General features: G+C 42.0%; 1 protein-coding gene and 1 non-coding gene across 3 annotated transcripts in view; both read left to right on the top strand.

Moving 5' to 3' along the window:
* The window catches only part of KCNH1 (potassium voltage-gated channel subfamily H member 1), a 312,341-nt gene that overhangs the window by 205,369 nt on the left and 92,746 nt on the right, over window positions 1-14,226 (top strand). The window lies entirely within an intron of this gene.
* Window positions 8,354-8,455, top strand: LOC121160133. The gene has a single exon (XR_005884494.1). It is a non-coding gene; the product is annotated as a U6 spliceosomal RNA (small nuclear RNA).

The raw sequence follows: 14,226 nt of genomic DNA, 5'->3' as shown, positions 1-14,226 counted from the left end.
TTTCTGTCTATCTCCAAGATGATGAGAAAGACCCAGATTGCTAGGTTGGTTTAATCACGAAAAAATCTTGTATGATGTCATCCCCACCACTTTTGCTTTCTAACTCATTAAGCATACTTTGTAATCATATATATACATATATATGTATGCCCAAATACATACAATGACTGGTGCTAAAGCTGGAGTGGCTGGGAATGTAACCCTATCTCACCTTAACCAGGACTGCAACCTCGGGATCTGCATGAATGGAAATCTAGAATTAGGGATCTGAGTCAGCAGTCAGATCCAGGAGTCCCTTTGTGGGACGTGGGCATCTGAACTGCTAGGCTAAATGCCCACTCAAAGGAATGTTCTGTACTAAGGAGTGTTGCTTCCCATCTGATTCCCTTGTTTGGCTGGTTTGTTCTGGGAAAGGCAGTAGAGTAGGAAGCAGTGGTGTTCAATAGAGGGAACCTGGTTCTCCAACATATATATGGCAAAGTCTGGTGACCTTTTTTGATCTTGTGGTTGGGACATGGTGCGGATACTTAGTGGGTTGAGGCCTGGGATGCTGTGAAACATGGTGTAGTGTACATGACAGTGTCCCAAAACAAAATTATCTGGTACCAAATATCGATGGCACTGAAGCTGATAAACCCCAGTAAAAAAGGTTCCTGGTGTGGGTCTTGCTTGGAGGCTTGCCGAGTTTTAATCCAACTCTACACTTGCTAGTTGGGTGATGTTGACTGTTAGCCTCTCTGTATTCCATCTGTAAATGGGACTTCAGATAGTCCCTATTCACAGAACTGTTGAGATTCCCAGGAGTCCATGCAAATATAGTATCTGGCAGACAACTGACCTGTGTGTTTAACATTTAGAGATATGTTTGCAATTTCCAAGCCAGTATGCCTAGCTGGGTGGCACTAGATGCCACTGAAAAATTGTGGTCTTTGTTGAGTAAAATGAAGATAATAGCATCTGCCATTTGCAAACTGTCTTTGCAAAGTTGTCAGACCAACAACTAACAATACGTATGCACATATAGTGTATGTGTTGTATATGTGTGTATATGTGTATACATACACACACATTAGTAGTTACTATTACCCATTTATTTCATTGAACACGTGTGGGCCTCCTATACCCAAAGGATCACTTGCCTTACAGTTGACAACAGAGCCAGGGCACTCTACCCATGCTAGAATAACTGTTGGGGACGGCAAGTTTATACCTCTTGGCATACTGTGTAGTGGAAGGGTTAAGATTCTGTCATTCTGGGTGGTGATTATTCTGAAGGCAGCATGGAGAGGTGCACTCTGACCCACAATATCTGTCACTTAGCAACTAAATAACCCCAATTGTGCCTTTGAAAAACTGAAGACTGGTTGTTCAGGGTAGAAAATTGGAAAGTGCTAGGGATACTGAGAATCTAACTTGTCAATAGGCAAAGTGATTTTAATTTCTTATTATTACCATTGGAAGATGCATTTTTTAAAAAGCCACCCTCTGTCCAGTCATGATGTTCCAGTTTAGTTCAACATGGTGATAGCAGAATCTTCTGAAGTATTCACTTTTCTTCTTGAGAGTTAGAAGAAAAACAAGTTTGAGTTTGTGTGAGCACTTATAATTTTAAAAGCAGTCATTAACCACTATTGGAAAATGAACCTAGTTAAGGTTAACATACTTGTTTAAATGACTTTTAAAATTGTGTGTTATTTTAAATGGCTTTGTTAATTAGATTCTTGCTGATGACTCATATCAGAGAAATAGGAATTTTGGAGTCTTATTCCAAAATAAAGCAGGACCTGGGTTTGCAAATCTGCAAGTCAGCCAACCTTTTAGCCATATGTGTTGTGTGCAACGAAGGGGTCCTCTCTTTGCAATCAAAAACTCAGCAAGCACAAAATAAGCAGAAGTAGCAAATTATTTGAAGACCTTTTCAACCTGTGTCTGACCTTCTTGATTCATTTGCAGAAGTAATTGCCTGTAGAAATTGCTGTGCTTTTATCTGTGGTGCTATTAAAACACTGGTTGAAATGAGGTAGTGCAGACTGCATTGTTAATGGGCTTCTGTGGTGCAGGAGCTGTTGTTTTGTTCGACAGATGAGAGGTAGCTGGAAATAACCTCTGTCTCCCCTGTAAGAATTGTGCTTGTTAAGTGACGTTCACCAACACGGCCAAGTTTAAATGTGGTACAAGAATGTGTGCTATTATTAACAGGATATTAAGTGCAACTTTTCAGGCTTTTCTTGGTATAAAATAGGAAAGGTATGCGTGTTTTATATTTGCTGTTTTTGAGAGGCTGTTTTCTGGCTCCAGGACTGTGGCTGATGAGGTAATGAGGAAGATGAGGGTGGGGCTGGCAGGAAATGAAGAGCTGAATGTGGTCACTTGCAGGTGGAAATGCACAGAGGAGTCTCTAACCTGTGGCATCTCATGCTCATTCTCCCTCACCTGCAAGGGCAGTCACCTGCACAGCCTCCTCATCCTCAGGATGACCCACTATCTCTGGGCATGGGTAGCATCCTTAAAACTCAGGAGAAAGTGTTGAGAATAAGTATAAGCATAGAGCAGAGCTTCTCAAACTTGGACAAGTCCCCACAGTCAGTTGGAGAATTTCAAGAAACTCAACTGCTGGAGTTGAGCCCCAGCGATTCAGATCCAGGGAGGCTTGAGCAGGCTTGAAAATGTAGTGTTTTCTCCCAAGTGCTTCAGTAATGATGCCACTGCTTCAATAATTGAACCCACACGAAATCACTTCTTGAAGTTACTGAACACTTGTTGAATGCAAAGCAAGATGCCCCCTGAAGTGACTCCTCTACAAATTGTGCACCCAGGGAAGTCTTTTAAAGGAAAAGCACAGACCAACCCATCACAAGGCATGTCCATTTTAAGGCAAGAGCTGAGGGGCCAGGCCCTAGCCAACGGTTGATGGACAAACACTAACAGTGACTGACTCGGAAGGAAAGGAAGGCTTAGTGTGGATCTATCCAATATACCAGCCTTGGATCTGTCATTTATCATGTTAAACCTTCTCAGCAACCTTGCCAGGTAAGGATTATCCTTCCCCTTTTATGATTGAGCAAACCAAGGCTCTTACAGCTCAGGGGCCCTGCCTGGGACTTCTTTCTATTCAGAGGCTAGGGTATTTGGACTCCACTCTGTTGCTTCCCAGCTCAGCACGTAATCACCTGGCTGGTCAATGAAAGTTGAATGAATTACAACATCTAATGATGACATTAGAGAGGTCACATTCCAGGAAATGCTACTGCTAGAATAAATCATCTCCAGTTTTGAATCATCCGATTAGTTAGGGCTGTTATTTATTAAGGAGTTATTATGACTCTGAGATTGTGACAAGCCTTTTGTAGACATTATGCCACTTTAAAAAGAGTAAACCTGTGAGATGATTTTTAACTCCGTTGGGGGGGAGGGAAATGGAATGGCTATCCTGAGGCTGGTAGTGGAGTGAGGATGCCAGATGGCAGCTTTTGTCTCCTTAGCTCAAATTTTCAGGCTCCCATGCCTCCCTCTTTGCTGGATTGATTAGTTGGCATGGCAGTGAGTAGTAACTACTTTGTGAAAAAAATGTCAATCTTCATCTTATGTGAAAGACAGATCTTCTATCCTTTGGTTTGTTATCCAAATACCCACAACAGCTAGGGCTGGACCAGTCTGAAGTTAGGAGCTGGGAACTCAGTCTGGGTGGCTCTTGTGGGCTGCAGGAACTGATACAGGATGAGGCATTCCAAGCAACATTTTGCTCATAGCACTAAATGCCTGCCCCAGTTACTTTTTCTTCCCATTTTCGCTACCCATTTTTTTTTTCATAATTTCCTAGCTGTAGATTTCAAGTCTTAGAAAATAAAAATTCAAAAGTTAGTTACCAGTTACCATGCCAGTGTAAACATTAGTCTCACACCCTTTCCATAATGATATTAGAGGAAGCAAAGGCAGAAACAGCAGTGAAAACCAAACATGTTTCGGCATCACAAAATTAAAATGTTGCTGTTGGTGGACCACATAAAATGGGTTTGGAATTAAGACTGGTCTTCCACATACTCTAACTGTTCCATATTCATCTTCATGATGAGCAGCTCATCAAAAATTCAGTCAGGGAGCTGGTGTTGCAGCATAGCTGGTTATACATGGGTGCCACTTCCACTTACAGCTGCTCTGCTTCCAATCCAGGTGTTGGTTAAATGCTCCTGAAAAGGCAGCAGAAGATGGCCCAAGTACATGTTGGTTCCTGTCACGCATCTGAAAGACTAGGATGGATTTCCTGGGTCCTAGCTTCAGCTTGGCCCTGACTTAGCTTTTTCAGCTAATTGGAGATTGGATCAAAGGACAAGTATTTCAAAGTATTTTATCTGATATTTAAACTTATCATCATTTGCGAATTTTCAGAAACTTCTTTGTAGTCCTCTGTGTATATTGAGCTAGGTTAAATCCTTTTTTCTTTTGGACATCGATGTTCTAATGATAAATTCTGGGTCTATGCAATTAAAAGGCAGTATTCTTCATTCAGGCCAATGTTCCAGGTTACTGTCTTACCTAATTGCTGTCTGATGTCTGGCAGTCATCTTGACAGCTGCCTCTGAGGGAATTGGCTGAAAAGGAAGACATTGAGTATGTGTCCAAGCTCACTGTTCTGAGAACTTTCACATGGGATTTCATTTCCACCACCACCCAGCAAAAGTGATCAAGGAAAAAGAGGAAGTTGGCCTCTGACCACACTATTCTAAGTAGCTGAGCTGGAATTTGAGTTTGGGAGAGTATAACTGAAGATGCCACCACCCTTTCCTTATCATTGTGGGTACAGAAACCTGTAGGGATTTTCTGGGCTTGCTTTGTTAAATGTGGAAAATTCTACTGTTGAGCTGGCCTTGTCTTAGACCCCATTTTCTCTTAATCATGAATGACTTGGGAATGAGCGTGCCTTAGAGCCCTTGAGTTCTTAGTGCCAATGTGATGTGTGTTAATGATACCCCCAGCATAGCATCATGACTTGATGAGCTGTTCACACCATCTGATGGCTGGCTAACATGAAGGTAAGGATCAGAAGATTAGAAGCTTTGTTTTTTTCTTTTTCAGCCAAAATCACGAAGAAGTTAATTCTCCTTAAAATAAGTAGCAGTAAGGCATATTGTTAATGAATGCTGGAATTTAGTGGCTTTCTGATTTTAACCAGAGATTGAACTCCTACAGTTCTTGCTGGTTGGTGCCTGTGAGGCCTCAGGGTAACCAAGTTATGAGTTGAAGGAAGGGGTAGGCGAGAAACAGAAAGAAAATCTTTGAGTCCACATTTACCAAAAAGGTTTTAAATAGATAAACATCCCTTTCCTGTGATCTTTCTGGAAAAAGTAATTGGTGGACAGTCCAACCAACCTCCTTTTGGAAGACTCAGTGACAAACTAATGTTGTGTTCACATGGTTGGAGAACATATTCTATGACCGAACAAGAACTTTGAAGAAAAGGTGGAAAATCATAGTTCCTGCCTCTGAGTCTCCAGCAGAAACAATGTCACCTAGAATTCTCTGGTGTTGTAGTGCGAAGAGATAGGTTACCACCTGCCACTTGGCATCCCAAATTGGATCCCCTGTTGAGGGCTTGCTGCTTTGCTGCCAACGTGCCTGGAAAGATAGGAAAAGATGGTCCAAATACATAGACCCATGCCACCCATTGTGGAGATATGGATGGAGCTCTTGGTTCCTAGTGTTAGCCTGGCCCAGGGCAGGCATTTTTTGGGGAGTGAACCAAAGAATGGTAGGTAGGTAGGTAGATCTCTGTCTCCTTCTCCCTCCTCACTCTCCTTCCCCCTCCCCTCTTCCCCCTTTTCCTTTTTTGCCTCTCTCCCCTTCTTCCTCTCTCCCCTCTTCTTATTATCCCTCTCCCCTTTCCTTCTGTCTCTCCCTTTCTTTCTCTCTCCCCAGCTCCTTTTCTCTCTCCCCTTCTCCCTCGTCCTATCCCCCCTCCCTCTTTCTCTCTTCCTGTAACTCTGCCTTTCAAGTGAAACAATTTTTTGAGAGAGAAAAAAATAAACACAATCTCTGTGAACCTGCTCAAGACCTGCCGAACCACACACCATGGAGGCCAGGCCCAAGGACTGTTTTGCAGGTCCTCTCCTCTGGTGATTCTGAGACATTTGAAAGCAGGTGATTCAGTGGATGTAATGTGGTGCTAGAGTCATGCACGTCATGCCTGGGTGCAGGCTTTGCTGTAAACTGTTTTTACATATCTTGTCCTGCAGTTTCCTTATCTGCTAGATGGAGATTACACCTACTCAGATATGAGGCTATTATTAATTGTTACTATTTGGCTCTGAGATCTTGAGTTTGAAGGCTTGGAAATGATTTTTTCAGTCTGAGATGGGCCATAGCTAGTGATTCTAGGCTTTGCAAACCATTACCATTGTTCTTGTTAGGCTCAGCTATCTGAGCTCACATGTTTGCATCTGATCCCTCCTGAAACCCCACTAAAGCCACAGCAAAGCACGATTGCCTTGGGGTGCAAATCCATTTAGACAAAGTTGATGAGAAGAGAGACATCAGTAAAAAAAATAAGAAAGCCGGAGAGCAGTGATTGACTGGTAGATTCAGTGAGGCTGAATTCTGGGGTGACAGGAAACATCTGAATAATGTGCTTTACTCCAGAACTCCTGGAAGATGCAAGCCCCAACAGCGTTAAGGACTTCTGGAAGTGAGGGTGAAGATGGGACTAGGACAGGTGGGCTGGTTGAACATTAAAGAAGCATTTTAGACCCCAGGTGTAGTTGTTCTCCCATGTGTCTGTGCCACTGCCCCACTCCCTACAGATAAAGGTGGTTTATTCTGCAGTTCCTCTAGAGGGACAGAGAGGAACACAGCAGTCAGTGGGAAGTAGAGGTTGGGTCAGGGGAGAGGGTTGGGGAAGCCAAGCCCTTCAACCTTCTCCTTCCTAATTGCCAGCTGTTGCAAGCATTCTCTGGACAGGAGAATGAGTCTTAGGTAGGGAACCCCAGCAGTCCAAAAGGACATCCTAAAGTGGATCATCTCAAACTGCAACACAGCCCTAGACCTCCCTAAGTGAGTTTTCAGAGTTGACAAGACTTGTACATTCACAAGATTCTCATCACTAAGGCTTCACCTTTAAGAATGAGCAGGCCTTTCAGGATTTATATGTATTTCTTTTAAAAAGTGTATTTATTTGAAGGAAAGAGCCTCTCCTTGTGTATGTGTGTGGAAGAGAACAAGAGAGTGCTTCTATGCATTGATCAACAACCTAAACAGCTACAATGGCTGGAGCTGGATGGGCTGGGAGCTCCATCCAGTTTGCCCCATTCTCCACTGCTTTCTCAGGGATATTAGGGATCTGGATTGAAAGAGGACCTTCTGGGAGTTGCATCAGCACTCAGATACGGTATGACAATGTGACAGAAAACGTCTTGGCTTATTGAGTTACCATGCTGGCTCCAAATTTCCATGTCTTTCCAATGTAAAAGACAAACATGAACGTAAACAAGGAAAGACCAACCAAAGAGAAGAAACCTTTAAAAATATCCATATCATCGATAAGCCTCAGAGGATATGAGAAGATATTATATACATAAAATAGAACAAAATGCTGGGCCCAGCGTGATAGCCTAGCAGTTAAAGTCCTTGCCTTGAACGTGCCCAGATCCCAAATGGGCATTGGTTCTAATCCTGGCCAACCTGCTTCCCATCCAGCTCCCTGCCTGTGGCCTGGGAAAGTAGTCGAGGACGGTCCAAAGCTTTGGGACCCTGCACATGCGTAGGAGACCTGGAAGAAGCTCCTGGCTTCAGATTGGCTCAGTTCCAGCCATTGCAGCTGCTTGGGGAGTGAAGCATTGGACAGAAGATCTTCCTCTCTGTCTCTCCTCCTCTCTTTATATCTGACTTTCCAAAAAAAAAAATAAATCATTTTAAAAAAATAGAACAAAATACTACTAAAAAGGAACATTCTGAGAAAAAAAATTAAAGTTATAAATATTATGGAAATTAAAAATGAAAATACTTTAAAAAAAAAAAAACTGCTGGGCCCGGCACGGTGGCGCAAGTGGTTAAGGTCTTGCACGCCTTGCACTCCCAGGATCCCATATGGGCGCCGGTTCTATCTCCGGCGGCCCCGCTTCCCTTCCAGCTCCCTGCCTGTGGCCCGGGAAAGCAGTCGAGGACGGCCCAAAACTTTGGGACCCTGCACCCGTGTGGGAGACCAGGAAGAGGCTCCTGGCTTCGGACCGGCATAGCATCAGCCGTTGTGCTCACTTGGGGAGTGAATCATTGGATGGAAGATCTTCCTCTCTGTCTCTCCTCTCTGTATATCCGCCTTTCCAATGAAAATATAATAAAAATAAATCTTTAAAAAAAAAAACTGCTGTGCTTGCTTTGGCACAGTATTGAAACTGGAACAATATAAAGATTAGCATGGCCCCTGCACAAGGATGACATGTATATTTGTGAAGCATTCTGTATTTTTGTAGGTAAACATGCATGAACATATAGTCATCTAGAGAAACTGTATAATAGATTAGCATATTGAGCTGTGAAGATACAATGCAATATGTATCTCTACTTCCAAGTCAAAGATGGACTCCCAATAAGACTATTAAATGTATTTTGACAATAGGATCCTGGACTTTATGCTATTGTTTACACCTACAATATCAAGATACACTTAAACCACATACTGATGACTGTTGCTGAAGGACTATACTATTGTAGTAATATAGGTAAAATCAGTAGGGCAAGGGGAATAGAAGGTGGAAAGGGGACATCTCAGAGTCTTTGGAACTGTATCCTAAAATAAATTTGAAAAAAATATAAAATAAAAAAACTTATTTTTTACTTGACCTCGGAGTTAGGGAGAGACAGAGAAATCTTTTCTTTTTATTGATTACATTGCATTATGTGACACAGTTTTATGGGCACTGGATTCCCCCCACACCCCCCACTCCCCTCCCCCATGGTGGATTCCTCCACCTTGTTGCATTACCACAGTTCAAATTCAGTTGAATTTTCATTGCAAGCATCTACCAAGAATAAAGTCCAGCATCTTATTGTCCAGATAAGTTCAACGGTTTCTTGGGGAGACTATCTCTGGTCTGAAGGTAGAGCTGGCAGAGTATCATCCCGATCAATTAAAAGCCCTGACATTACATCAGTAACTATTTATAACATTATGGAATTAGTTGACATGGTATTGAGTAACCAATATGTTAAAAGAGAAAAAAAATGCAAGTTCTGAACCACATCCTGTGACTTCTACATTGACATTTCAATTATTAGTTTATATACAACCAGGTTCTATACACCTTAAAATGGCTATGGATTACTATTCAGCTGTCTCATGTCTATTTTAATTTTAGTATTTAGCAGTTTATAGCATTGAAGCATGATTTTTGCTGAACCTGGCTGTTTTTTGGGTAGTCTAATTCTATAACTCTAACAAGACATATGTCAACAGTTTAGGTGAACAGTTTTAGGAGGGGTGTGCAGAGAAATCTTCAATACCCTAGTGAGGAGTAACTAATCTTTGTGTCCCACCCAGTGAGTTATAAGTGCATCCTCGCTGACCGTTTCCTGTCTGTTTCTAAGCTTTCCTTGTTGTTCTCTATTCTAGGTTGGTTGGTTTGTTTGTTTTGAAGGGTTTCCGGAGTGATCGTGATGGTCATTGCCAGTAAGGGTGGGGACCCAAAGTCGGAACCAGGCAAGGACCAGAAAAAGCTCCTCTCCGTAATTCTGAAGGAAGTTTACTGTTTCTGCAGACAGCTCAGTGCTCCTGGTTTTCATTACGATGACCTTGGATCCTACAAGGCAGGAGTTGGGCTTCTTCTATCCCATGTGGTAGATCCAAATGGGGGTGGGTGACCACAGAGTTCTTGGCCTCTGAAGGCACTCCATTTCCCCGTTGTCTCCTTGGCAGTTGGGATGTAGTCCTCGGTGCTCCTTGGTGAGGATCTGGCAGTCTTCAGGGTTGGGATACAAGCCTCCTCCGAGACAGAGAAATCTTTCATCTGCTGGTTCACTCCCTGAATTGCCAGAATGGCCAGGGTTGGGCCAGTCTGAAGCTGGGAGCCAGGAGCTTCTTCTGGATCTCCCATGTGAACTAAGGGACCCGATGACATAGCCCTCCTCCACTGCTTTCCTAGGCCATTAGCACAGAGGTGGATCAGAGGTGGAGCAGCTGGAAGTAGAATGGTTGTCCTATGAGTGGCTGTTGCCACAGGCAGATTATCTTGCTATGCCACTGTACTGCCCCTTGAAGAAATACAAAGTGATCAAAAGCTAAGAGTAAGAAATTAAAATTAGAATCTGTCCAGGAATCCAACACCTGAAAAACAGGAAGCTTGAGGAAAGGAAATAGAGAAATACAGGGGAATAAATTATCAAAGAAATAACCCATCAAAATGTTCTGGAAATAAAGGGCTCACATTGGCAGATTAAAAAAACTTGCTGAAAACCTAGTACAACAGATAAAAATGGAGCCATAGCAAAATGGTCATTGTGATTAATTTTCAGAACTCCATGTAAAGAATTTCTATATGTGAAAAGCCAATGTGAGATGAAGAGTGTGACTGGTTCTGACCTTTCAAATGCAGAAGACTGGAGAAATGCTTCCAAAATGGTCAGCAAAGTGATCTCTTATTTACCATTCTACACTCAGTGAAGCAAATAACTGAATAGCCAATCTGTTAAAATGTAAAAAATATGATCCCATACATCCTTTTTCTAAAAGCTGCTACATGATGTCTTAACATCAAAAAGGAGGAGGAAGGAGGAGTAAACCGGGAAGAGAAACAGGAGAGAGGCACTAATAAGGAACTTTGTCCTGAATAAGTGAAGCAAGTCCCTAGGATGTGGGTGGGAGGAAATTTGCAGCTAGCAAGGAGCAGTTCAGAACCCTCCAGGAAAGATTAAAAAGAATAACAATTGGTAAGTAAATGTTTTAATATATTGGCAAGAGATTTATTTAGAAGAGACGTTGGAGTCAATTCAGTGACAGCAAATCAAGTAAATAAAAAAAAATTGACCATTAAGAATAGGAGGAATAATTGGAGAGAAGGGGATATAATCAGCATATACAATGTGAATACCATTCTTAGTCATGACAATATAAATACTGATATTGATCAAATCCATGACAGACCCATGTTGGAGGATAGACCCCTGGGAAAAGGGATGTGAAATGAGAGTGCGGTGGGAGGTAAGGAGAGGGAAAGAGGCCAGTTCTCAGGGGACAACTCATAATGCCTCAAATTGAAACATTAAACCATAACAATTGGAGCATGATATTCAACGATGGCAATAAAGAGTAAAATAGTCAATGATTCAATGAAAACCTGGTGCTTCTGCAGAGCAAGAAATCAGATTAAAAAATCAGTGAAGGGACTAAGTTTTTACAACATCAGGCCATTTAACTCCTTCAAGTGTGTTTGTCATACAGATTAAAATACAAACAATTTAAAATGTGGAGCAATGCATTTTGCAGCCCCTACTCCCTAATAGTCCCCATATCTCATTCTTACGAAAGTCTATGGAATAAGATTTTATTTTTTCAATTGGGTAGGACCAAGAGCTTTTGCAGTGATACCATAAAAATTCTAAATCTCTTACTAAGGACCAAAGAAAGCGCCTCTCCCGAGTCCTGCAGGAAGTTTACTTTTGCTTCCCACCCTCTCTTGTAATGACCGTCAGGGTCGCTCTGGAGCCCCCAAAATTAGATCAGATACACAGAGACTAATAAGAAAAGCTTAGAACAGACAGGAAAAAGCCAACTTAGACTACCATATACCTTAGTAGGTAGGACACAAAGATCAGTTACTCCTCACTAAGATATTGAAGATTTCGCTGCATACCCATCCTAAAACTGTTCTACTCCTCAGGTTGTTAATATATGGTTTGTTAGAGTTATAACCCTATTTGGACTATCCTAAAATTTGCAAAGTTCAGTAAAAATCATGCTTCAATACTATAAACTGCTAAATATAAAAATGAAAATAGACATGAGACCATTGAATAGTACCCTAGAACCATTTTAAGGTTTATAGCAGCTGGTTGTGTATATACTAAAATTGAGAATTAATGAAGTAGTTACAGGATGTGGTTAAGAACTTGTATTTTCTAACATTGAGAACTCAGTACCATGTTAATTAACTTCATGATGTTGTAAATTTCCATGTTTCTTCCTATTGTTGGATTTGTGTAGTGGCTTTTTTTGGGAGGGGATGATATTCTGCCAGCTCTACTTTCAGAACAATGAAACTTGAATTTGGTCAATAAGGTGCTGCATTCTATCTGGTGCATGCCCACAATGAAGTAATCATGACTGGTTATGAATTGTACTACTGTAACAATAAGGAGGAATTTAATATGGAGGGAGGCTTTGTGGAAGGGTTGGGGGATTCCCAGAGCCTATGAAACTGTCATAAAATGAAATTTAAAAAAAAAAATTCTAAATCTCTTTAAAAAAAAAAAAGCTTTCTCTTGTCCAAACCAGTATTTTGCCTTGGAATCGAGAGGTTGTCTTTCCCCAAATGGAATAATTCAGCAAATCCAGACTGAAGCATTCCCTCTACTCTGAGCTTCAGTCTGGTTTTGCATTCTTGACCATGCCAGTCTCATTGCCTTCCTTCCCATACCACATCATACTTCTTGAGGTGACAGCAGTCTTTCCTAGTTCAGTTTTGAACATTTAAGGATAACCTGCCTTCTATAAAGATTCAATAAATGTATAAATCAGTAATTCCACACCCTGGAGGCCCAGGTTTCTGTGAAGTAAAAGGGGTTGGTGTAGCAAATAGGAGGCCTTCGTCTCCTATCGGAGTACTTGGGCTCAATGCTGAGCTGTACCTCACAGCTCCATTTTCCTGTTGGTGCAAATGCTGGGAGGTATCAGTGATGATGACTTAAGTGACTGGATTCTTGCCCCCGATGTGGGATACCTGGATTCAGCCTTGATCCACCTAAGACCACATCTAGCAACCAGGCTAAATGGCTGTTGGAACTGAGACTGAGCATGTTTCTATGAAGAAAAGTTGGTGGAATGAAAGCGTGAATTGTTCACCCTGAACTTAGATGGGATGTACTTTAGGGGCTGAATCATGCAGAGCGAGGATTGTATGTAGGAAGAAGTACCTGTTGGGGTCAGTAGTCTAGAAAGTTTATACATCAACTTGGAGGCAGTGGGTATGGGAATCTGGCTTTTACATCAGGGTTTTTAACAGTTTCAGAAATGTGGCACCAGTCATTTGCTTGGTTTCAGCCAATGGATGTCAGCATTTCGAGTTTCCTGGTCTCTTCCTGCCTCCCACCCTCTGGCCTTTGCAATTAAATTTAGAACATCTCAAAATTGTTCCTTTCCCAGCACATAAAACATGTAATCCTATTACATATAAAACCAAGCAAGGAGCATTGAGAGCTTATTTGTCCAGTTTTAAAGTAATGACAGTTCATGGTAGTCATAATCATTGAATAAGTCTCTCTTGAGGACCTGTACCTTTTGAGAATGCTTTAGAAGCAGGCTGGGACAGGAGCAGCCCCAGGCTTGACGTCACTGCATTGGCTGGCTGGCTGGCTGGCTGGCTGGCTGGTGTGTCAGTGTCTCAGCCTTATTGCCTGGCTTTCAAATTGTGGACGAGAGAGCTATTCTTACCCTATTGATCTGGTGTGAGTATTGTTTTAGACTTGAGATTAAATTAGTTTTCTGGCAGCCATCCTAAGAAAAGAACCTCTGCTCCTGGCCTGTGAAGTGTGCTCCATTGTGGATCAGAAAGTAGCTGAGACAGGACTTGCCACACAGACTTCTGAGTTGGGCTCAGAGTTGTTGGGAACAAAGCAACCCCCTCATACCCTGGGAGGATGGGGTCGGGGTGCTCTAGAGATTATTACTGCCTTGGAGGAGGCCAGAGCTCCCACCCCATTATGTGATGTTCTTTTTAAGTGTAGAGGAGCTAGCTGAAATCTGTATTATTCAGGTCTTGCCTATGTCTGAATTCCTTTGTTCACAACACTCCCTGATGCCTAGGACTGTAGCTCCCTTTCTGATCCTCATTTACAATCCTCTACAGGTAGATTTATGCCCCTTTCATGGACCCCTAGAATCTTGCCTTCTTTTGTTTTCCCTTTGCAAAACTTCAGTAAGATAATCTGAAGGAAATGACTGATTCATTCCCTCTAGCAGGAGAGTATTTGTCAGTAATAAGATAGGAACTATTGATATGTGCAACAGCTTGTATGGGTCTCAGTGGC

Source organism: Ochotona curzoniae, unplaced genomic scaffold, assembly GCF_017591425.1.
Source record: "Ochotona curzoniae isolate NIBS_2020 unplaced genomic scaffold, NIBS_Ocur_1.0 contig_430, whole genome shotgun sequence".
Classification (NCBI taxonomy): domain Eukaryota; kingdom Metazoa; phylum Chordata; class Mammalia; order Lagomorpha; family Ochotonidae; genus Ochotona; species Ochotona curzoniae.
The sequence above is the reverse complement of the archived record's forward strand: the minus strand, read 5'-3'. Positions and strand labels throughout refer to the sequence as shown.